We start from the raw sequence: 26,428 nt of genomic DNA, 5'->3' as shown, positions 1-26,428 counted from the left end.
ATAAATAAATAATCTTTCATATGTTAAATTTCCTTTTGTATGTATGTATGAAAAAAAAATCTAAAGCTGGTTGACTAATACAGTCACTATCTCAGCAGAAGATTAATGGCAAAGTTTGTTTGTTTTTGAATTTCACGCAAAGCTACTCGAGGGCTATCTCGTGTAGCTTTGCTTGAAATTTCAAAACAAACAAACCTTAATGTTTATTATCCACACATCATGTTGCACAGAGAAGCTTCCCGTGGTGAGAAAGTGTCTTTCAAATTTCATTTTACTGGAATTTTATGTTTCGTCCATTTGTTTTAGCTTTAATCCATCTTATTGCTTCATATCTGAAGGCAACCGCCCACCATTCTTTATCAAATCTAGTTAAACGTTAGCAGCTGTAGAACCATTGTTGAACAATACCCTACAAGGCTTCCATAAATAATTCTATTGATTCGTAGACTGCTTTCATTAAATAACACGTTTCTTATTTCTATTTTGGCAAACAGAGTATTCTCATTCTAAAAATGTAATGTCTTTGGTTCATTATCGATGACTGAATCATCACAATCTTTCATTTAAAATCCATATTTTACGCTATTACATCAGTTTGCTCTTCCTAACATTGTTTGGCACCAGCGTTTCTAGTAACATGTCCTTTTAAGTTACCATTGAAACACTTCTGTGCTATGATATATTTCCTCCATCTTGATTAAACAGTTCTTTCTCTAAATAAACGTTTTTGTCTACATTCCATAGCAACATTCTCTTTGAAGTTATAATTGAATAACTTTCTGTTATGTGATTTAGCTTTTTCCTTCTGAGTTAATAGTTGTTGACTTCTTTCTGCCTCATTAATTTTTTTCTTGTACTTTGTTTATGTTATTGTAATCCCTCTGTACATCAGCAGTTTTGTTATACTGTCTTTATTTTTAACCCATATCTTAAATTAATGTCTCTAACATTTTGATGTTCTTTTATTTTTATGTATTTTTCTCTTTGATCTTCTTTGTTTTCATTTAATTTTCCATTTCTTCCCCTGTCTTATTATTTCTAACGAATTTGCGATCTTATTCGTGTACGTGTAATCAACTTAAAGTTTGATGTTGGTTCTGTCTTATTTTTTCACAAATAACCCTCTTCCTGATAACAGTGTTATAACTGACAAATAACCCTCCTCCTGATAACAGTGTTATAACTGTTTTTATCGTTGTTGAGTTACTTTCATTACACTTAACAACAACGAAAATAATTTATTTATTTCGCTATAACATACATGTTTTACAGGTGTGTTTGTTTGTTTGTTTGTTTTGGATTTCGCGCAAAGCTACTCGAGGGCTATGTGCGCTAGCTGCTCCTAATTTAGCAGTGTAAGACTAGAGGGAAGGCAGCTAGTTATTACCACGCACCGCCATCTCTTGGGCTACTCTCTTACCAATGAATAGTGGGATTGACACCGAAACAGTATAATGCCCCCACGGCTGAAAGGGCGAGCATGTTTGGTGCGAACTCGCGACCCTCAGATTACTAAAAAAGAAGAAAATTATGTATAAAATTCGCATCTTAGCCTATTTCATAAAAAAACCCATTGTTCTTACCTTAAAAATTTGGTCTTGCTACTTTAGTGACGTTATAGAATTATGTTATTTGCAGGTAAACCGACTTTTCCGCCAAGCATGATATGGATAAATCCATAAATAACAGCAAATTTGATCAAGAAATAAGGGAAGTGTCGTGTAGTAGATATGTTAACTATGACTTAACTTGTATGAAAAATTAAACGTATTGGAGGTGTTTGAATGACAGTGAAAACAATTTTTTCATAGTGAAAATTTTTTTGACAGAAAAACAGCAAACAAACCAAAAGTTATGCGTAGCTGAGCGAACAAGTGGACGATCATCTCTACTAGATCAGTGAATAGTTTGTCAGTTAGGCGTTCCTGAATATTAATCTCTTTTGGCTAGTTACAGTTAAAACCAAGTAAACTGAACTAAGGAAGAACACATAAACTCAGTTTCCTTTCACAGTCAATAACGGTAACTCGTAATATTTATTTTCTCAGAGCACTGGTTAATTCGGCTATCAAGGACATTACAATGCTAAATTTGTCAATCTAGATCCTAAATGTTACACAATATCTTCTCGGGCAGAATAGACATTAAACACAATAGAACAAGATTGTCTCAGCGAATTTCTGAACCACGTATTTCAGTCATTATAGCACGGAAACTAAATTATCAATTTTTGTTTAATCTCTACATTACTGAAGTTGGTATAAAAGATGTGACATGTCAGCATGTTATGAAGTAGCACCCTGTATTAATTCAACTTGTAGCTTTGTAGGTATATATGTATGTTCAGTTGGCTCCACCCACAGTTATGGAGTTTCCTGCAGATCACTCGGGTATAATGGGAGTCTAAGAGTAGTTTTTCAGATCCGAATTTGGTGTCGTATTTTGTATTCCTAGTCCCCCTTTGTCCAGATGACTCTTCTACGGTTGGCACTAACAGGATCAAAGGTGGCAGGTGTACTCAGGAGGTCCATATCTATATAACATAGCCCTCTATTAAGAAAGGTATCATGGGGGAGCTATAATATGCCCAGAAGCTCAACCAGGCATGATGAGGTTTAGGATTAGGTTTTTAAAGTCCCTGTTTCTACCCACCCTCATGGAATCTAGGAGCACCATATTTGAACCTGTGTTTATATGCTCACGCACAAGCTAACTGAATCAGTCTTAACAAACTGCTCATGCGTGTTTCCTAACAAGATTTTTGTTCGGATACAGACCTCTTAGAGTAGTTATAAAAGAAACTGAGAAAAATGAACGAGCCTGATCGGTGCACTGGGGCCTTTGAATCTCATCTGGAGTATGAAGTATGGACTGTAATTTCGTCTAATTATTTTTCGGAACGTTAATGGTAAATTAATTCCAACTTAAAATATTCTTAGTATTAATAACCCTAAAAATCAATTTAACCTTCTTGTTTTAATTACATAAAATAGCAATGACATTGTAAAGCATTGGCCCGAAATGCATATATAATGAGAAAAAACGTGATCCAATATAATACCTATGTTAGTAATGAAAAGGTTTAAGATTTTCTAATGATGTTTTTGTTTTTTGTTTCAGGTTTATGAAGTTAACAATTGTAAGTTATGATTTATTATTTTATATACGTCTTACGAATGATGGTGTAGTGGTAGTGGTGTTAGTGTACTCTTCTTCTGGATAAGAGCTGGTTTTCTTAAGATAATAGCAAGAAGTTATTATCGGGAATGTAGAATGAAGCGGACAAAACCGTAAATATGCAATTAATCCCATTCATTTATACTGTCGTTGGTAATACTAGTGATGTTGTAGATTTCAGCTCTTTAACCAGAAGATGGGCACACTGTCACTAGGTCTTCAGTTGTGAAAATATAAAAAAAATATCAGAACATGAACTTCGATCGTTGAAAATGCAATGGACTAAGTACTTTTATGAATTTGATATGTAAACACCATGTGTAGGAATGGATTGTGTAATATGCTATACTTGGTACAAGTAACATATCTATTTGAAGAGTAATTAATAGTAATATTATCAACTACTTCTTTTTTAATGTTCGCACTATACATTAGAAGTTTATTAAATCATAGGTTGATTGATGTACAAAGCATACAATCAGCTTGCAAATAGGGGTCAGCATTATATTGTCAGAAAGTTTAGTTAGGGGCCGTATAATGATTAGATCACCATCCCTGTTCCCATAGCAACCGGTTGTCAAGGGGGGACAAACTGGAGAACATTATCAGGGATAGAAAGAAATTGTCTGTACGCAAGGTGATTGGTTCCTTGATGTTGAGAATTCACATGATTGAACCAAACGTGGTGATTGGTTGGTTTGGTTACGAGAAAGAAAATTGGTGTTAAGGGTAGTTCAAGTCACGTGATATTTCGGCGCCATCTTGGTGTATTGCTATCTCATACTACGTAGCAGGAGTTCCCGCCGGTGTTGTAATAGAGGGATCGAAGATTTCCGTTTTTGTTCATTAGAAGTGGAAAACACAGTTTTTGTATTGGTATGGTTTTGTTGTTTTAATCAAACTTTTTCTTTCTTTTAATTTTTCATTTACAGTATTTGAATATCGCGCTCAATTCAAAATGTTCTCGAATCTGAAGGAATGCTTGTGCTTTGTAATTGTAGGGTCAATTCGGGTAGGCTTAACTCAGCTCCTCTTTCGTTGATAATGATGTCGAAAATACAGTGTTTGTTGATATGGCTAAATTCCTTAGGATACCTGTGTATTTAAAATACTAGTTAGTTTTAAGCTTTTCTATTTGTTGATTTTTTTATTTTAAAAACTTGTTTATTTATATATATATATGCAATTTATTTCACAAGAACTTTCATTGTTTTACTTTTAGTACTTTTACACTAAATTACAGAACGTTTTAATCTTAATTTTAAAGATTTATTCTTTCGTAAGGGCTAAAGGAGTTATCAGAATATTATAAAATATTTTTTTCTTATATATACAAAGAAAATCAGTGAATCACAGAGAAAGGTGCAAATCTAGTGTTGGGTTAAGCAAAACAGAAGAAAGGATGTGTATTACTTAAGAGAAACAAAGGAATATGAAATGTTATCTGTGGTGTAAGTGTAATTTAAAACTCCTATCCAGTATTTTATTTTAGCACTGACTTGCTGAGAATACATACAGATGCATGAAAAAAAAAAGGATTTGACCATGCATTTGGTACCACTGTTTATGGAAAAAGCAAAATCATATATCTTTGGTTCCAGTACAATGAAACATAAGACCTACTTTCAGTGATTCAGTTGAGCTCCTGGGCCCTTCTAGGAGAGTGATAGGAGAGGTTTAAAATTCATTCAGTAGATGATAAAGTTTAATATTAGAAATAGTTCACTTTTAAGTAAATCTGTTTTAGCACTAAATTTTCAATATTAATTTATGAAATTTTCATATTGATGTAACAAGATGAAAGTTTATAAAATCCACATAAAGTCTGAAACTTTTTCAGGTTTTATTGATAATGTATTGAATAAATTGTTAGTAACTTGTGATATATATACTCAGTATATTGTATTAAAACATAACTATGTATATACCTGTTTCATTTGTCAAAATTGGATAAGTCTTCAGTGTCAATTTCTGAACTTGGTGAGCTATCTGAATATCTAGATTTGGGTCATTTGTTAATAATTAAAACATACCCTGCAAAGCAGTTTTGTTACTCTGTCTCTTTATAGTTTTTAGTTATCTGTGATTTTAGAAGCATTATGGGCCAGTACAGTAGCTTACTTTCCATGATGAAAATGTGCTTAACTTCATAAATATAATTTTTCCATCACAAGTTTGTGTGAGTTCCAGATTTATGCATTTTTATTTGCTTCTCACTTGTTTACTATAGTTACCATGGAGACCTTGTCCTAAATAACATGAGAAGAGAAAGTTGTTTAGAGATGTGACTGTTTTGAATGCTTACAAATTTATCAATGTAAACATACAAATCAAAATGTGAGAAATGTGAATAAGTGTTTTAATAGCTTCAACATGCAGGAGTGTGAAGAGATAGGAGCATGTTCATGCTTCTCAAATCTGAGTCACTGTACTTTGAAACTGTTTTAATTCAATATTTTGCCTTACATAAGGGTTTAATTAATTTCTGTCAGAGAAAAAGAAAACCATCTTAGCTAAAGCTTATTTTTACCCTCACCAAATTTGTCTGTGCACCCTAGTCTTACTATTCTCACTGTTAAATATGATGCATCAGCACTGTCACTTCCCTTTACAATTATAAACACCTCAGTCAGATCCTCCATAACTATTCATTTTCAAAAGAAAACAATTTGAGAGATTTCAATCCCTCCTCATATGAGAACCTTTCCATTCCAGGCACTATTCTAGTAACCCTCCTCTGAACCTTTTCCAACAGTTTCTTTCCTAAGGTAAGGAACCCAAGACTGAACACAATATTCCAAGGATGGTCTAACCCATTAGTTGTACAATGAAATTATAACCTCTTTAGACTTGTATTCAGTATTTCTGTAAATGCAACCAAAGCTCCAAGTTGCCCTACCACTGGCAACAGCACACTGCTTTGATGGCTTAAGAGACTGATCATCAATTATTACACCAAGATCCTTTTGTTTCATAATGGTATTAAGGTCATTCCCATCCAAATTATACTCATAATTTGAATTATGGTAACCTACGTGCATTGTCTTACATTTATCGTATTTAAAACTCATCTGCTATTTATTTGCCCAACTCAGAAAATGATCCAGATTTTTTTGTAAAGTAGCAGCCTCCTCTTTTCACAGCCAGCAACATACAAAACATTAATATCATTAGCAAATTTAAGCAATCTATTGGCCTTTATCTGTCATTAGTGTAAATCAAAAATATCAATGGTCTTTAGACTGAGCTCTTAGGTACACAAAGTGAGTAAAGTGACAAACTGTTTTTCAGCTTATAAACTTTTTTGTACAATTTTGATATAATTCAAGTTATTAAATTCTTTGTTGTGATACTTTTTTATATTTGTTTGCTTAGGGTGCTATATTCATTTACATTTAGTTTTATGATGTACAAAATGTTTAATACTATAACATCACTGTTATGTTAGAATAAAATTTTAATTGGAATGACAGATGTGTTGATGTAGTAAATATTTAGTACTGGGACTCCACAGATCATATCATGGTTTCATTTTAATATTGATGGTAATTTATTTTACATGCATACCTGTATTATCTTATTATTTATTTGTTTTTAAAAGTCTTTTTCATATGGTTTTTCACAGTATTAAGAAACCACATTTTATTTCTCATTTTAATGACACTTAAGTGTTTGAAATATATGAACTATAGTATCTCATATCTGCCAACTTTAGTTTCTGCTGTAGATGACAGTACTAAAACTTGTGTAGTACCGTACATGTTTTTCATTTAATTTTATGGCTTTCATGAATTCAAATAATAATATTAAGTACTTCAAACTCAGTTTGAACTTTTTAACCAGTCAACAATGACTATAAAATCTGAATCTGTTCTTGTTTTTCCAAAACAAATTGTATTGGATAACTTGGAACTGACTACTTTATGTTTCTACATTAAAGAGATGAGTATTTTTATGTGTGGATATTATGAAAAATGTTCTCACCATTTTTCTATATTTTTTGAGGTTACTGACTTGTACATAGAAAGGAATCATGGAAAAACATTCTTAATTGTTTAATCAATTTAGTAGTTTTTTATTGGCTGTTATATTAGATTGTGTCATTTCTATCAGTTTGCTGTAATTAGGAATTGTGGAGAGGTAAAGTTAATAGAATAACTGCATAATTGTCCTTAATGTTAAATTTGGAGTATTAACAAGAATTAGAAGCAAACAAAAGTCAAATTGTGAGGCATAAGGAAAAGCCGTAAATATCTAATACACTTTGTCTAAAATATTAAGTGTTATGCCACATAATGTAAATCAGCAAATTACCTGGTGTTGGCATATATTTACAGACAATTACTTCTGTAAAATATAATTTAAGCTCTGATTGAGATTAATCCCAGCAAACAGGTAGCCAGTGAGGTTGTTTCTCAACTATGGGTGTCCCAGTTGTTTTTGAGGAGCCTAGAAATTGTACAGATAGCAAACATAATCTCGGAAGTTAATATTTAACTGTCTGCAGCACTTTGTTGTAAAGGCATGTACATGATATCAATTTTAATTTCTCTGTGATAATCTATACTTATGTTCTGCACCTTTCAAAGAAAATATACAACCTGCATTGGATTTACGTTTTTAAACAAATGTGTGAGCATAACTTGCTTTAGACTGCTAACAGATGGTACAAATCGCACACTACAGATTAGAAAATTGTATACTGTCATTATTGTTTGCATTACATGATAAAATCACAGATATTTTTCATCTACTTATAAACATTTTCAAAAATTCCTAACAAATAGCATTAATTATTAAACTCTTGTATGGCATCAAGGGTATTACAAATATAGTATTTCATCCAACAAGGCAGAAGCCCTACCAGAAAAAATAGAAGTATAGGATATAGGGTAAATGGCATATTTTGTTGGAGAAAAATATCTTACTTTTGTGATTAAGTAATTGTGAACTTATTTTGAAAAGGGGTTTTATCACCTTGTTATATGTAAGGATTTCTCTTGTTTCTGAATGAACACCACAGTTGATGTTATGTTTTGTGATTTTGTTTCAGAAAAGTGTAGATAAAGCACAGATGATGGGTTTAATTGGGAATTTACTATTCAGATATCTTTATTGAATCAGATAAAAATTGAGTACAGTAGTAGGTTATGGTAAAGACAGATTTTGATAAAAGTTATTGTCTTTCAGAGCTTACCTCAGTGCTTTACAAGTCATTTGAAATTGGGTCACATATTTTTGCTACACATTACTTTTTCTCACACTTTTGCCATGTGATCTAGTCCTGTAAAATCTGAATGAAATTTTGATTTAGTCATAACTAATATACATCTTACAAACATTAAGTCATGTGAAAATTTTTACCATTGAAGTAAAATGCAGTGCCCTCTGCATGTAGGCTTACTCAAGATAATTTTCCTAACATTAGAGACTAAAAGTATTGCACACTTTAGGCCATGCTTTTTATTTGTTGTTTTTCTTGTATGACCTGCTGGTTTCATTTTCCAGATAAAAGTTTAGTTGCTTCTCTTTTATGACTTCCTCTCTACTAGCCCAGTGCTGTTATTACAATTAGCATTAGATTCTTTCTTATTAAAATTTGATAAATACGTGTTAGATGACAAGTAGAAACTGTCAGAACTGCATGCTTAAGATAAATTACAGCACATAAATATGAGAAGGATTCACAGATTATCTGCCTGTGAAAATGTTCAAAGCAAAGTGCATAGAATTGGCCAACCAATACATGTTAGAGAGAACTACATGGTCTCTTGTGAATTAAGTTTTCACATTGGTTTTCAGTGAACCATGCCAACACCCACGTTTGTCTTTAAAGAAAAGTGCACTTGAATGTCTCAGTAGGTATTCACATAAAGTGAGTTTCAAAGGTTTCATACATGCTTGGAACCATCAGCCACCTGAAGAATAGATTCAGCGTATTCTCACAAAATGACCTTGCTAATGACATCTTTGATGAGTACTCCATCCTTTGCACAGAAGAAGTAAGGAAAAAAATTTCTCAAAAGAGTATACATCCTTGTCATCATAGGTGGAGGCATCACTGGGGATGTTCAAGGGAATGACACTCATGTTCACCATTATTTGAATGTAAAGTACAGAGAGATGGAAAAGTTACTGATGTTGAAGCAACTGTGAGAACAACCAAGCAGAATCCCATCACCAGCTGGAGATGACATTATCAAAATGCTAATCAAGCTGGAAGAGTTTGACTCTTGACCAACAACATCTCTAAAGAACAACTTTTAAGTGCATTTAAGCTGTGGTTTTTGATCATAATCTTTTTGCAATGAACTTTTGAAGTCAAAGCTGCCCCATGATTGTGGAGAAACTAGTGCAAAAGTCAAAAGATGGAATGAAGAAATTTCTCATGTTGAAAGGTAAAAACTGAAGCAACTGTTATGTGAAAGATTGTTGGACAAGGAGAAATACGGCATGGAGAAGGCTGTTCCTTCCACCAGTGGTGAGCTCAATTCATCCTTGAAATGCAAACAGTTGGGCCTTGCACAACTTGAAAACTTATTGATATATCCACAAATTAAGAATGTTTCCTTTTTAAATGAGCTGATAGAGTTGCTTGAAAAACTCTTGATACTTGAAGGGAATGAAGAGTTTTGAAGTGTTAATTCCAGGTCAATTACTCTAAAAGTGGGAGAAGCTTCAAGAGAATAATACCCTTTGACCTCAACATATGTAAGCTCCTAGCAACTGGTCTTACTTCTGGAAAACAGCATTTCAGAGCTGGAAGAATAGACTTTTTGTGAATGAAATAATCTAAAGAATCACTTTAGCTTTACTTGTGAATGGTTACTCCAAATAATATCACATTATTTTGGTAGAAAATAACTTTTCTTCACTTTTACTAGATAGCAGTGTTTAGTTAGATCTCTTGCTTTTAACTGTCCGTTTCTCCCTCCAGTATGTTTCATTGTACACTTGCTCTGCTAAAGTACAGTAGATGTCTTTTCAGAGTATGTATTCTTTGTTCTCTTAGTGCAGGGGTTCCCAACCTTTTGGCACTTACGACTTGAAAATGTAATTGATGAAATAAAATTAATGTTATCCCAAGGTACTTCTAACAAGGCTACGCGACCCCCCAAGGGGTCGCAACCCACCGGTTGGGAACCCCTGACTTAGTGTCACGTCTTAAGTTTTAGTTTTTTTTCTCACTTGCATCATTTTGGTTGTTTTTTATCAATAAATTTCATTAATTAACAGTTAAATTTTCCTGTTTGTGACATTTTCCATTGTTTTACAGGCATGTGTATTTCTTTGTTTGAAAATTTATTTGTTATAATTAAAAAATGGACAAAAACAACAGCACTAAAATTACACTGGTTCATCTAAAATCTACTCAATTTCCAAGGTGAGGTCAAAAGCCTAGTAGAAAAAATGAGATACTCCATCCTGAAATATTATTTGGAATACAAGAGTTAAACAAAGAATAGGAATATTTAATCCATCTTTATGTGATAACATTTACATCTTTAGCATCTTCCTAATAGTTTTACTTTTGAACATTTTATAATAAAACTGTACAAACTTTATGCAATTAAACTTTTAACTTGTAATAAATATTTCTTTAAATGTGCACTAAAATTATATTGGTATCTGTATTAGTAATGTAGCACTGGCTTGGTAACATGAGTGATTTATTTATCACTAAGCTGAGGTCTTTTCTACAGTCAGCTATTTATTGGGTTCTTGTATATTTTAAGTATAGTACTACTTAATAGTAGGGATAAACAAGAATTCCAAATAATTCAAACACCAAAAAAAATACTTTTCTGAATTCCTGAGCAAAAAAACCAACCATTCAAAGTATTGGTTGTAATGTATGTTGAGTATATATACTAATAATACATTAAAAAGGTTGCTAACATTTCTAGTATATCAATTCAAAATTTTCTAAAACAGCAACTTTTACATCTGCTACTGTTCATGTCAGTGGGGTTACTGCTTGAGTAGATCAATTATTCATGATTTTTCTAGCTTACATTACTTGTCTGTAGGTATCCTTTTATATACTGATAGAAATCTGTGTGTGTTTGTACATGGGTATATTATAAATGGTAAATATACCATGTCCATACTTAAATATATTTTCAATCCCATAAATGGTGCTGCATATTCATGGATACATACACAACAGTTTATAAAGGTAAATAATATATCTTATACAGGTATCACATAAAAAATAAACAAAGGTATTAAAAATTATGAATTTCAAAATGAAGTAGGGATCTTTATAGAAAAAGTAATGAAACAAATATTAAAACCATAATCATAAATTTATAAAACTTAATCCCTCCTTTGGTAGCTTTATGCTTTTAATCCATAGGCCAAAGCAAGGATTGAATTATATAAATTTGTGATTGCGATTCTAGATGTGTCCATTGAAAATCATTTTAAATCTATTCAACTAGTTTCACTTTACTTTTTTGTGTGCTTTTTATTACAGCATTTGTTTTGGATACTTCTTAGAACAATTCTACAAATAATGAACAATCTGTACTTTCCACTAAAAAATTTTTTTTCCAATTTATATTAAAAATGTGACAAGGATTATTATACCTCAGATTTGCTACTTTCTTCATATTATAATCAAATATTTATTGAATTGATCTAAGTAGTTCCATAGTATCTCACAACCATCAGTTAAATGTCAACAGTATAAATTTTACTAATTGTAACATTTAATGGAAGAAAGAGGCATGTTGGTTCATCAAGTCTGTTCCATTTATTATACTAAATAGTTGTAAAGCAAGTCCTGTTGTTAATATTACAAAGATGGTGGAAATTAATTTCCTGACTACACAGCTACAACTTGTCAATGGATGAAACTAAGCTGCATTTCCACAATTACAACTCCTTTGAGGCTTATTTTTGGCTTAAATATATTGAAAAAAGTGAATTTTTGAAGTTGATGTGAGTAACTGCTATAAGCATGTTTTATTTTATAAACTAAAACTTAGTCTGGAACATGAGGCTATTCTCTTTCACAGCATCTCTTTACTGTAGTTCTACAGCCCTTCTTTAATTAAACTAGATTATAAAGTTGAAAATTTTCTTGGTGTGTTTTGAGGTTCTTTGAGCTTATGTGGGGCTTTAGTCTCATCAGTTAGTAATGGTTTTCTGTTATTTTTAAGCCACTGAGTAGGTAAAAACGAGTTTTCTTCCATGTTTATTTTACTAAAGTGTTTGCCTTGAAAGGTTTGTAACTTAATGCTAATATTCGTACTTAGAATCATATATTGCCCTTGGATAAGAAGGATGCAATTTTTATTCTGAACATATTACTGATGTTAGCATCAAAGAATGGTAATTTGTATAAAATAGTGAGATAAATAATATTTATTTGAATGAAGTTAAAGCTTTAGAAGATTTCTATTGCACTACTTTATGAAAATTCAGTTTTGGGTCGTGTAACAGCATAGTAAAGAGTTATATAGTCTTTTATTGTATAATAAATCAAACTGTTATGATAAAAAAAAAGACAACTTTTTGTCTTAATAGGTCCTTCAGTTATCATGTCACATGTTTGAAGTGTTTAAGATTTGGTGACTTCTGCATTACTAATTTCTGTTAATGCAAGATCAGAGCTAGAATTACACTTACCACTGTGGTGGTATAGGAGCATTAAGGTATTATTAAAATGTTACTGCATCAAATAACTAGTAACAGAAATCATACCAGATTTAATTGCAAAATATACTTACCATCCACTGACATTATAGCTATTTCTGATATCCAGGGTTTCTCCTTTACCCATCTAAACATTGTTCCATTTTCTTGTATCCCACTTAAATGCCCTAGGCAAATTCTAATTTGCAAATTTTTCTGTCTACTTCAATGTGTCCTCTATCTAAAAATTATATACAAGAGCCTCAATCAGGAAATGTGATAACTTTCATGAAAAACATTTGGCATGGGTTTCTATTAATAGAAGTGTGGTTATTCCATATTTATATTTTGACTTTGAATACTATTGGTGTTTTTACAGTTATCTTTTTACTTAAATTTATAAATTATTTAACAACAACACAAAAAGTGTTGAAGGATATGAAATACTAAGTTAATGTTTTTACTACAGAAGTCAATCAAACCTTCTCTTTACTACTTCTGCTACTGGTGTTTGTCAACAGTCAGGGGAGAGGTCATTCTCAGTCGAAGCTGTCTGCCATATTATCTATTGCAAGATAGAGACATATATGTGAACTGAGGTGTCTCTCTGGGTGGTCCTGAGGCAGCTTTTGCAAATGACCAGGGTACTACTGGTGGGAATGTTGACTAGCATTTTTTGGTTCCTTCTTTTACCAGGTTGGCTTCAACAGAGGAAAACTTTGATCAGCCCTCTTTTTTCAATTGGTTGCTTAAGTTTGGAGTGATCCCTTATTGCATTTGGCTACTACTCCTTTGTTAGCAGAAAGGATGGCAAGTAACTACTTAGTTTTCTTCCTCCTGATATTGCTGTTCATGCAAGAAAATTTGTGATGGGACAGCTATGCCTTGTTCCCCATGTTTATTGGATTAGCATACTTTGGCTTAACACTACCAAGTCTTTAGATTCTCATTGGATGGACCTGTGGGGGACTAGATTGGAACCTGTGATCACAGTTTTCTCATTTATGTCTTACTCTCACTGCCTACTGTCCTGAGGTGTTTATCTCCAATCCAGCTTTTGTCTTAAACCTACCAGTGTTCCTCTAAGCAATTTGAGAATGAGTTGGAGATTTTTTTGGTGTATACCTCAGTCAGATTGTATTTTTTTAGTTCTTTCTATGGTTTGTTGGAATTTATTGGGTAGAGATTCTTTGTCAGAAAGTATTTGTTTACTGTCTTATATCCTTAAGGAGTTAAGGGAAGCTTCTTTTCTTCATCTCATGTTAGTTGCTGGAGTTCAAGAGACATTAGAATCCAAATTGATGCAGCCCATGCACATTCTTTATCATTATTGGCTTCTTGCCTTTCTGGGACTAATTTGGGAGTGTCACTCATAATGTTTCCAACCTCTTCCTTTAGTTCTCAGAATAGGGTCTATTCATATCCTCAAGGACTTTTGGCTTGAATGGACTGACTACAGTGGTGTCAGTGACTATCCTGGGGGTGAGGCAGTACTGGTAGCTTGACCATGCTACTTCTTTCACAAGGGATCTGTGGGTACTCTGTGTTGTTCTTGCTTTAGGGTTAATCATCCAGTTTACACCACCTTCACCATTGTCAACCCATTCTGTTGCCTTTTCACCTCTAACAGGTCTATGTGAATAGGATTATTTATCATTCCATATTTGTCCTGCTTTATGCAGATAGGTCTTTTCTTCCCAAGGTTCTGGTGGCTAGGGAAGTGAAAAGATTCTTTTCACCAATCTTTTTGCTAGTCACTTCTCACCTTTGTGACTTCTCTGATGCTAATTGTTTGTTTTTTCCTGTCAGGGCCTTCAGGTGTTATGCGACTCATACTAACTCATTTTGAGGTTCTTGGAATCAGTTGTTCATTCACTGGGGTCCTTCTATTTCACCTGACTTACTTCCCATTGCCCTAATGAGGAGTCATCATAAATCAATTCATTTAGAGTATAATGGATTATTGTTACGTGAGAGGAATCACTTGTAGATTCATCATTTCTCTATGTTGTTAACTACCTCACTGAATTACTCTCTGGAAGATGTGCAGGTTGGAATGTGCACTACGACTGATACTTCTTATCTTATTACTTACATGATCTGGCAGTTTTATTTTCTGAGGGTTTTTGACAACCTTCCCGTAGTTATTTTAACCACATCTGTTAGACTTTAATCAGAGGAGAGTATTTTCCTCAATCACTTACTCTTTTATTTCTTGGTTCCCTTTATTTTCACTGAATCCCACTCTGTGACAAGTGTTGCCCTTGTAGGTGTATTTTTTTTCTCTTCAATTCTGTGCTAGCAACCTATTTTACTATAATTACTACAGGTTGCAAGAGGCTCTATTAAAATGGGATGTTTCATAAGACTATCTAGGAACCTACTGGATAGTGACACCTTTTTTTATGGACTGCCACTCATGAATTATCATGACTAAAGCTAAAGAGGATCCTGTTCCTTCTTCAGGGATTAGTTTGCTTTTACAAATGTAGGAAACTTGGTTTACCTGTTGCACAGATTTCAGATCACTTTTCCTCAGGACTTCCCATAGTAAATAATTCCATATACTCTAGTAGCTTGGGAGTCCTTAGCACCTCCAGTTTCTAATTGCTTGGGTGGCAAACAGATGCTTTTCCTCCAGAGTATTTGAGTGTTTTCTCCCACTCTTGAAAAGAGGGCAAAGTTGGGCTTCCTTATATTCAGGTCCTTGGATGTTTTTCCCAGATGTCAGTAGGAGTGGCACCAATCTCCTCTGGAGCTTGCTCATTAATTCTGGTTCAGATTTGGTTCAGTTATCCAGATGAGTGTGTGTGCATTGCCATTCTCTTTGATCAAAGTCAGTTTTGTATATTGTTTGTGCTAGGAAATTACTATATTTTCATAATTCTTAATGTGAAGTGGTCTAATTCTAAGTTGTATATCCTCTCCATAATTCCTTGAACAGGAAGAAGACTCCTTGTCCACTTGGTCAGGGAGTGAAGATGAATAATGTAATTCTAGACCTTTTGTTGAGCATAGCTGTACACTATCCCATCATTCCGAGCTTGGGGGTATTGCCCTTTGGACTTCTTCAAATGAGAAAGAAAGTTTGTTCACTTTGGTGTTGCTTACTCTTTTGTCATAATTCTGTGGCTGCAGGTTGTGATCCAATTCAAAGTATACATAACACTGCTGTTCCATAGCCCTAGCCACCATTGTGGGATATATCATATTTTACACCTTATAAAATGCTACATCATAGAAGAAGCATCCTAATTTTGGAAGGACAATTTTAAGAAAATATTTTGACTCAGCAACCAATACTGTGATGCAGACTTGACATTTTTTCAACCTACTGAGTAAATTCAGTAAAATATATCATATTATTCACAGTATATTGGCAGTATCAGTTAAATTGAATGTCTTATGCAATTGAAAATACTTGTAATTGGTAAGTAATGAGATTATAATCTACATGAGGGGCCGTTTTGAGTTACCCTAAGCTAACCTCTTGTCTTAACTCATTACTTTTGTCATTGAAGATGCATGGGGATTTTTCAAGGTATTTTTAAAGAAAAAAGTGTGTCTTACAAGGCATAAAATACAGTAGGTACCATAACACTAAATTTGAGACCCAAGTTGTAGAACCTTGGTTGTATGGTTGGGGCTGCCCTACACTGATGATTACCGATATTCTCTTCCATCTTTGATATAAAAATTAAGTTTCAGATGAAGAGCATATCTGTTTTTGGATGTAGTGCTATTCTCTCACTCTTGTATCATTTTTATGTTGGTACACTCCTGTTATCTGCAGATGCTTTCTGTTTTGATTATACTTACACCTTAGTGTGAGATTCTAGCTATAGAGTCAGTGGAGGTAAGTATGTTTTGGAAGTTAACATTTTCCTAAACTGAAAATATATTTCCAATAATATGTACTTTTAATGACATTCTCCCATCCGACCTCCCCACTTGCATTATCAGAAGTGCTTGTAAATAGAGGATGCATTGAAATTGGTGGAGAATTTTGCAAATTAGAATATGCTTAGGGCAGTTAAGTAGGGTATAAAAGAATAGAGGAAGTGTTTTCAGTGCTTAGATGGGAAAAGAGTGGAAACCCTGTAGGATAGCTATATTGTCAATGGAAGGAAATACTATTTGAAATACATTTTCAGTTTAGGAAAATATTAACTTTCAAATTCTGCACACAATTCTCTGGTGACACACACCATTCATGGGAGTGTAACATCAGACATTGTGATATTTTATAATGATAACACCAGCAAGTCAGCTATATTTCAAAAATAATCTTTCTACATTACATAAAGCATTTTACAGTTCTGTAGCTTGTAGTAAACACAAAATATTTATCCTCCTAAATTATAATGAAAATAAACACTTGATATGTTTCACGTATGTTCTGTGATATCACTACTTTTGGTTAACATGTAACTATAATATAACTATTTCTGAGATATCTCTTCACATAGCTTAGCTCTCTTGCATGTGTGCCTGTGAAAGAGATTCACATTTCACTAATCTTGAGGCAACTCCCATGTGGTTTAACGTAAATTGCATGATGATGTAATTGTGAAATGAAGCCATCCACCTGTAGGAGGGTGACACAGTATGTTCCCTTCGCACTTGTAGAAACTTCCGTCTTCTCTTAGGCATTGTATTAATGTGTGATTTTAATTTTAATTTTCTAATTTGAGTTCAAGTTGTTGAGGTATACATCATTAAAAGAACTTTGAATTATATTTTCTTTGACTATTTTTCAAGAGCATTATTCTTTTGTTTTTTCAAAGATTGTGATTTATTGTACTTAGCCCTGAGTGATTGACTTGGTTCTCATCTAAATGTTATTTCTACTGTGGCTCTAGGTGGCTCATTTGCTATCAGGGTTGTTGCAGCCTTTGTTTGTGGTGTTGTGGATTACCACATGCTTATTGGGCCTTCCACTCCTGTGTCATTGGCTGACTTTCTTCTCAGTTTGGAATGATATGTTGAAATGCAACCTTAACTAGTTTGCTTTAGTTAATACTTTAACATTCATGAAACTACCTTGATCTTCAACTCTGTCTGGATTTTCTTCTCAGGTATGTTACTTTTCATATAGTTTACATGTGTTTTTTTAATATTATTCTTTATTTTCTCACTCTGTGTTCATGTTTCTTTCTTGGGTTTTCCTTATTTTTTTTCCTCGTTTGTTATCAGAATTTATACAGTTTTTTTTCTGTAATAGTTCCTTATGCCTTGATGCCACACTCCTCTTGTATTTGCAACTCCTTTAGTCTTGTTTTATAAATTTCTTCCATTTTTTTTTATTCCCTTTTATTCTTATCTTTCTAGCCAGCTTGGGGATCAAAACGTTTACCTTGTTTGTCACTTTCTAGCTCTCCATTTTTTTTTCATGCTTTCATCTTTGTTTTGTTGTTATTTCTTGTACTACCTCTCCTTACTCCACCTTTTCTCTGAGACACTTCTTCATGTAGAAGTTCCTTTATGTGTTTGGCCTGTTCCAGTTCTTATACTCTATTCATCTGCACTGTGTTCCTCTACTGTTGGTTAGGTTATAGTATTTACTATCTCATTCTTCTTTCTTATGTGCCTGGTATTTCTCAATTTATTTCTTTGCTCAGTTTCTTTGGTGGTGTCACTTGGTAACCTTGATTGCTGTTATATATTGTCTGTTCTTATTATCTTCCCAGTTTTTTTCTTTTTTCATTCTTGGTCTTGCTCTTTACTCTTCTCCTCCCCTGTCTGTCTCCTTTTCATCTTCCCTTCCAAAATCTAAGCCCACTTCTTTGTATTGTTTTTTTCTTCCAGACATCTACTTCATTGTTTGTTTTTGTTTTATTTTTTTATGTCCATGAGTATCATACAAGTAAGGTTTTTTCACTAACCATATCTTTTCCCACTGTTGGTCTTTGTTTCTGCTGATAGTTCTTGTTTTACTAACTTCCACCTTGGTTTATTTCTTGTCTTTTCTTCCTCTTGCTTCCTTTTCTCTTCTCTTTAATCCCATCTGAAATCATTTTACCTGATTTGTGATTGGCCATGTTTGTTGTGCCAGACACTTTCCTACTTGTCTTTCTTGGCCTGTCTTCCTCCCCCCTCCCCATTTTATATCAATTTTTTTTCATGTGTTTGTTCCTTACTCTTTCTTGTGACTTCACTTTAGCCTCTTTTGTATCCTAGGGTATTTTAAGGACATTAGTTTGCTGTATTTATGGTTAGAGGCTGGCATTTCTTTTATTATACTGTTTCTTATTATTCACCCAATATCATTGATTTCCTCTTCTCCTACCTCCATTTTCTTTTTCAGTGGCTACTTCGTTGAAGAGGGAGGGAGACTTATCCTGAGATCTGAATCCTTTTCCACCCTCACTCACGATTTGGTACTTTTGGGCATTTTATTCCTGCCTTTCTGAACCAAATTTGACTTTGTTTACTTCATCTGCAAACTATAACACATCTAGTCACAAGGCTTCACAATTTGTATTCTTTTCCTGCATGGAAGGTTCTTTTGCTTTTGGAGACTGGCTTCCCTGGGACCCCTTATTCCTTGGGACATTTACTCCTTTATCTCTTACAGTGGACTTTGCTGACCCAAGGTTCATTTCCTTTGAGTCCTTTGTCCACTTCTGTGCATCTGTCAAGGAATGTTATGTTGACTGGACCATGCCCACACTACTTCCCTTGTTTCCTTCACTGTAAACCAATCAAAATCTCTTTTTTTCTGTGATACTTCCCTCTCTGGTTGAAGTGCATTTCCAGTTGTGGGCAGGACTTACGACATTTGATTGCTGAACAGATATTCACTCCCTACCAAATGTACCCAACATATTCACTATTTGTTGTTATAGTTTTTACTTCTGCCTCTACAGGTGGATCACTTAGTCTGTTCCAAATCATCTTTTGCATATCTATCCATGAAGCTTCCTTTTTTTGGACCTTCTGGATCCATTATCATCAGGTTAGTGATTTTGCATGTTGTTAACCAGGAGCATCAGTACTGATGGCAGACTGGCTTTCTCAGATAGTCTGCTTTAAATTTTAATATAAGTAGTCTTTTCTGGGGTTTGTTTTTGGTCAGTCATATCCATTTCATATACACTTTCCACCTTTCTCATTTCCAAGCTTTCTCTCTCTTATGGTCTGTTATTCCTTGTCCCTTGGCTCTGACTGTTGATTTTCTTGACCAGTGCTAGTTGCACCTCTTTCTATAAGCAGTATATGGTAGCTGAACAGAAACCAAGGCAGACAGTTGAGAAATCTGACTGTGCCAGTTTATATGAATACATGGAGTTTAAGCTAAGAAATAATAATTGGATTAAGTTAGTAATTTTTTTATTTTACATTCATCTGTTATTTTTGTTTTTAAAAAAATTACAAAACTCAACTTGTTCACAGTTTGGAAGAAACCATACAAGAACCAAACATAGACTGATGTAGTATCTTCTTTTGTGCAATGATAATCAAACTTAATTGGATATAATTATATTATCTGGTAGTTTTAATTAGCTTTTACATCCTTTGATACAATATCCTTTAAGTATTCCATATTTTCAGCTGTTAAACTGATACTGCTCATGTGGGAAGAAGAAATTAACTATTTTAATTTTCTCAGTACAGTAAAAGATGCCATGTTATACACAGAGATGCCAACCATTACGATTTTGGTGTATGCATTACGACTATACACTCATACAGACAAATATTACGACTTGTTGCAACTCCCAAATTATTATATATTATATAGGCCTATACAATAAAGTGACAAATTTTTCCCCCAGGGCTTGAAAGGGGTGAAAAGAATTTCTAGTGAGATATAAATAAATTTTGATAATAAATAAAACAGTCCAAATGGCTACTTGCAATAATTATGTTTGTGCTTGAAATAATAAAAAATATTTACATCTCCAACATCTACCAATAGTTTGAGTGTGGTGCTTCTCCATACTGGGTACATGGGGGAACCCATAGTTACCTCATCAGTGCTTGTCAGCCAATCAGCACTTGCGTAGATGGGTATTTCTTATTTTCTAAGCGGCATAGAAACACCAATGCGATTATTTACAAGATGGAAAAAAAGAGGCCTCGTTCACCATATTGTCTTGTTTCTGGCAAATTTAAAAGGACTAAAACTGTGAAAGGGCTCTGTCTACAATCATTATGCTCAGTCATTTGAAATAGTTGGCATCTCTGTATACATACAGCATGAATGAACCATTAGTGTTCAATGTTACTGGTATTGAATGTTGGAGCAAAAAATTTGTCAAAAACAAAAGTAAAGAAATTGCAAAATATGATGTTGGCTAAGCCCAGAGTAGGCCCTGCAGCAAACATGAAAAGATTGTTGGCTAAGGCCATTATGACAAGTAATTGTAATAGTCTGTCAGAATTTAGAGTTAATCTAAAGAAAACAAATTCTATTACTCATTTTATTACACATTTTTCAACTTTTCATTTTGCTTTGATTTTGATACATTTAGCTTTAGGATAAAGAAAATAACAGATATAATATTTAGGATGTTTTAGAGGTTGTATGAATGAACTATGAAAACTAAAATGAAGAAATTTGTTTATATTCTTAGCATGAAAATCATTTATCACTCAGATTGACCTAGTAAAGGCTTTGTAAGTTTACAGACAAATCTTTAGTAAAAATGTTTTATCAAGAAATCTGATATTTTGTGTATAGCAGACTTGTAATTTTTAGTGAAAGATTCAGGTATCAAGAAGATACATATATTTGGAGTTATAAAATGTGTAATTTTATTGTTACAAAGATAATCAAATTTGCTCTTCACAGATTTAGAGAGTGAATACAAAATCTTCAAGATGTCTTTACAATGTTTTCGTTTGATTGGGCATTTAATTACCTTTTTATGCATTCAAAGAAGTCAATACAGCTGGAGTGTCTAGCAGTTCAGTTACAGATTCTACCAGTAACTGATTATTTTTGTGCTAATGTAACAGTATAATAAATGTTGCCATGGTAAAATTATGTGCCTAGGCTGTTTTCAGGCATTCTAACAATGCTGTTAAAGGTTTGTTTTTATCCAAGTTAGTAGAAGAAAAGTCACCTGCACTCTTCCAGTTAAGAATAAATATATCAGCTTCTATTTTGCTCTTGTGGCTTCACTTGGACTTATACTACATGAACCAGTACTGTGTTTTTGTAAAATTAGCCCAGATGTTGCTGGAAGGGTGAAATGTTCATAGCAGTGAATTATTATGTCGTGAGTAAAGTTTGTTTTTTTTTCAACTTATCAAAATGGCTAAAACCCTCAAGTATGCATAATAAATTCTGAAAAAGGTAATTTTGGTAATACATCTTGTTTGAAATGTTTTTTATATTGTTGATGTCTAAAGGAAGTGAAAATGTAAGTAATGTGACTGTATAAGGAAGGACTTTGAAAAAAATATTTAAAAAATATCCTGTTCATCGGGGCTGTAATTTTTTTCTAAATATGGTTATAAATAATTGTTTAACTACAAATTTTCTTTAAAAATTGTTTTAATATGAATTCAATCACATTACTGGAAATAAAGCAAGCTTTTAAGTCACTGAATAATAACCAGACTGGACTGGTAATTTCAGACCATTTTAACTGTTTGACTTACATAGGTTATGCAATGACTATATGGTCAACATTGATTAAGTCAAAATACTCTATTATTATAGTATGAATATTTTCTTTATTGTAAAAGGTACTGAAAATTTGTTGAAAGCATTACACAGATAATGTTTTAAAGATAACTGGAATCATTTTATGTTTGTAAAAATTGGACATTATTTCCTAGTTTTGTTCTTTCTCAGATGGTTATCATATTTTACAAGGTAAATTAGTCATCAAGTTTCATTTTTACAAAATAAATGTCATAATTTTTATGTTGTTTGTCTTTAAGTTTAGGGCACTTGAGAAATATTCAAAAATACTGAGTGTTTTACTTTGGCTAAGTACGCCTTTGCCTTACAGATAAAATGAGCTGTGATTATTTGTTTTTTTTTTAGTTGGTTACAAAGCAGTTGAGTAACTGCAATCCAATATCGTTATAAACATGCAAAACAATACTGAATTATTTGGAATAACAAGTCTTGGAAAGTGAACACAATGTTGTTGCAACAGGTGACTGATAAGTGAGTAAATCTTTTATACATTTCTAAATGTTAAACATTGCAGTTGCATTATAATGCATTTTGATATATAAAATATAGGGTTAAAAAGTATATTTAATTTTAATTCGGTGTGCCCGAAGAGACTGGTTTTGGTACAATGCCTAACTCCCTTTCACATCTAGCTTCTTTGATTTGGTGCTGCCCTCTATATGCCAGTTCCCTTGAGGTACCACCTAATCTTGTGTTTCGACATGATGTTACTGTGTTGTTGAGGGCAGTTAAGCATGCAACAACTTTCCACCAATAGGAGTATAATGCAAACCTAGTGCAGTTGGCTTTCTCTGTAATGATTGTTTAGTCATGCCTTCAAGATTAGGCAAGAAAGTAGGATTCACCAGAAGTGGGGAGGAAGGTTGGCAAGAGTAAAAGATACATTTTCAGTGTTGCAAAAATGTTAGTTTCCAATATGATATGTAACATTTTGCATCTAGCTAGAATCTCACATTGAAGTTGTGGGAAGGACCAGTGAAAATTTTTACCTACATTAGCCTTCTTTGGGATCCCCTCCTTGTATCTTGGAATAGTATTTGGGCACCACACCTCTCCTGTATCTGGGTGTACTCTTTGCCTGGAAAGGAAGAGAAATGCTGCAAGGACAGATGGAAGATACAAAGTCTGCATCTGTGTGTAGTATGGTTAGGGAGCATCAAACCATATGTGGTGGGCCAACCCTAATCCGTAGCCAGGTGGCACTGGGAATTTGGCCTCTTGGACGTTGTAGGAAGAGGGTTTTTACCATCTTCACCTAAAGTCAGGTGAGGCAGAACAGGAGAGTAACATTTTTTGTTTTTCAAAATTTTTAGTGCATACTTGAGGGACTTGCATGTGTTGATTGAAAGTTTAGAGAGAAAAAAAGATATTCCACTTGTATGTATAATATATTTTTTTATTTTAATCAAATTTTACTTCAGTGTTTTCAAGGTTAATATATGCAACTATGATTTTAGAATATTTGTGAAATTATAAAAATATTAAAATTATTAGTTTTATAATGTAACAAATATTTTAATATCAAACAGTTGTGTGTATTAACTCTGATGAAGCTGCAAATGCAAAGTATTGGTTAAAATAAAAAATGTTTTTATAAATCTGTAGTATGAAGGTCATTTTTGCTGAAGTTTTTATCAGAAAGGAAAGTAAAATCTGTCCTGCAACTGAGTGAATGCTTATTTTGGCTGGTCCTGCACTAGGCTACTCAGGAAACTGACTTTCAGTTAGTGAAAGGATGGGGGAAGGCCAACTAGAGGGGTGAACTATATTACACAAATGGAACATCACAACTATACTGGGTAGAATGTCAAACTGAGGATGTATTCTCTATAGTCCACCACCTCAGTGATTAGGTACTGGTGAGTGGCAAGGATTCCCAAGTGAGGTTTGAAGTTGAGGCAGTATGTAAATGATAGATATAAATATCAAGCAATTTTTCACTTTTGCCTTTGTATTTTTAGAAGTCAGCATAGTTTATTAAGCTTTAGTTTACTTGCTATGTTAATTATTTGAAACTAACTTATGTGGGTTTCAAATATTCATTTTAAAAAATATATCACACAGTAGAATATATGCAACTCTGTGATTTTAGAATATTTGTGAAATTATAAAAATGTTATTAAAATTATTAGTTTTATAATTTAACAAATATTTTAATATCAAACAGGTGGTACTGTTTGTATTCTTAGCACAAGTGAAAATCATCTTGCACTCAGATTGACCTGTAAAAGCTTTGTAAGATTACAGACAATCTTCAGTAAACAGAGTCCTTTTAATATGCAATACTTCTGAAAATGGTGTAGTAATTCATGATCTCTAAGGCTGAAGTTCCTTTTGTAATAAAGGGGTAACAAATTTTAAGGTAAACACAACCGAGCTCCAAACATTTTCTAGTATCAGCAAAAAGTAAGTTATTTAATTAATGTAATTTTTAAACATTGTTTCATTGTAAGGATGATAAGTAAAATAGTTTATGTTGTGACCAGTAATTAATAGAGAAACTGATGTATCAAAACTTTCCATAGTTGGTGTAGAAAATTTGATATATGCTTTGTATCTTTACAAGGGAAAAGTGTTTAAAAATAAATATCTGCTCGTAGCTACTTTGAATAGCCAGCACTCCATTCAATTCACACTTGGCAATCCTCATGTTCATAGCCATTTTTCTTTAAATGTTCAGAAGATATTCAAACCTGCAAAAACATTCTTCAAATAATCAGTTTAAAAGAAAAAGATAATTTCTAGTCATTGCCCATGAAAGATCTATTTTGATACACTCAATGGAGATGTTTTGGGTGCACAACTCGAAATTCTTCTCGCTTCTTTACTTTGTGGTACAATTGGTTGTCACAATGGAAGTAAATATACAAAAGTAAGAGAAAAAAACCTCTTCTCCCAAACTGATAAGGAACCCGATGAATAATAACACTTGTCACCGTGGCTCACAATTAACTGTATATATTAATAAGGGAATGAAGTGATGAATTTGAGTCCACGTGTTGGGAACCTGTAGTGATAACTGATTTTTTTAGTTTGTAGGGATACGTAGCTATAGTCAATAAAAAATGAACTGTATTATACAATTGGTAATTGGTCTTGCTGTTACTGTTATCTAACAATTACAAAATCAACCTCTAAACAGATGAAGGAATTTTAACTTTTACTTATTTTATATAATTATTTATTAAAATTATTTTCTTTAAACCAGAAATCACTTTGTATATAATCTGAAAATTTTGTTTTTTATAGTTCTTTGAGTAAATATACCAGTTTGTTCAACAAGCTTTGTTATCATTTCTCACAGTTTTCCTGTTGGTATTGTAATGTGAATGTAACTGTACGTGTATCCAGAAAAAATGAAAATTTGCCAAACATTTGAGCTACAATTTTACAAATGTGATTTTTTGTTATTCATAAAAGTGTTAGTTTTTGAAAAAGATAAACTTCATTACTTGCTGTGTTAAAATAAAGAATGGTTTTATGCATAAAATTAGAAATGTAGTAAAATTAAGTGCAATGTAATATGCTGTTTAAAATTTACTTTAATTTTTGTAGTGTATTACAGTACGTTTTTTCTTTTATTGATATGATGCTGATGGTATTTGATTTTATACCAGATGAATAACAAACACTTACAAATGTTCCTATTCATTTACAGCCATACATCTTAGATGAGAAGAAAAGATTTCAGAGCAACATGTGGTAAAACTCCCCTCTGTACGTGTACTGTGTTAACTTCATTATTTGAAGTTTTTACATTTCATATGAGGTTTTGTTTGAAAATAGAAGTGTTGTGGTTATATCTTGTAAGAGCCAGAAAATCTAAGAAACTTTTGCTAGTTACTGATTACCCAGACTCTGAATATCTTAACCAACACAAAGTAGTGTATTACTTGATCTCTGCAATACACAGTGACTAAGACTTTTGTTGCACCAATAGAGTCAGACCTG

The 26,428-nt window shown here is 33.0% G+C and overlaps 1 protein-coding gene across 7 annotated transcripts in view; it reads left to right on the top strand.

Moving 5' to 3' along the window:
- The first annotated feature begins 3,904 nt into the window (after nucleotides 1-3,904).
- Nucleotides 3,905-26,428, top strand: part of LOC143233278 (uncharacterized) — a 34,964-nt gene continuing 12,440 nt past the window's right edge. For 3 of the 7 annotated variants that reach the window (XR_013018080.1, XR_013018079.1, XM_076469378.1), the window contains exons 1-3: nucleotides 3,905-4,053; nucleotides 22,823-22,948; nucleotides 26,136-26,194. The gene's annotated coding sequence lies outside the window, so the exon portion shown is untranslated. Of the gene's footprint in view, nucleotides 4,054-17,681; nucleotides 17,898-22,822; nucleotides 22,949-26,135; nucleotides 26,195-26,428 lie in introns of all 7 variants that reach the window. The other 4 variants (XM_076469379.1, XM_076469380.1, XM_076469381.1 and 1 more) reach the window with 4 other exon arrangements.

This window comes from Tachypleus tridentatus, chromosome 12 (assembly GCF_004210375.1).
Source record: "Tachypleus tridentatus isolate NWPU-2018 chromosome 12, ASM421037v1, whole genome shotgun sequence".
Classification (NCBI taxonomy): Eukaryota; Metazoa; Arthropoda; class Merostomata; order Xiphosura; family Limulidae; genus Tachypleus; species Tachypleus tridentatus.
Note: the sequence above shows the minus strand (reverse complement) of the source record. Positions and strands in the feature narration are given on the sequence as shown.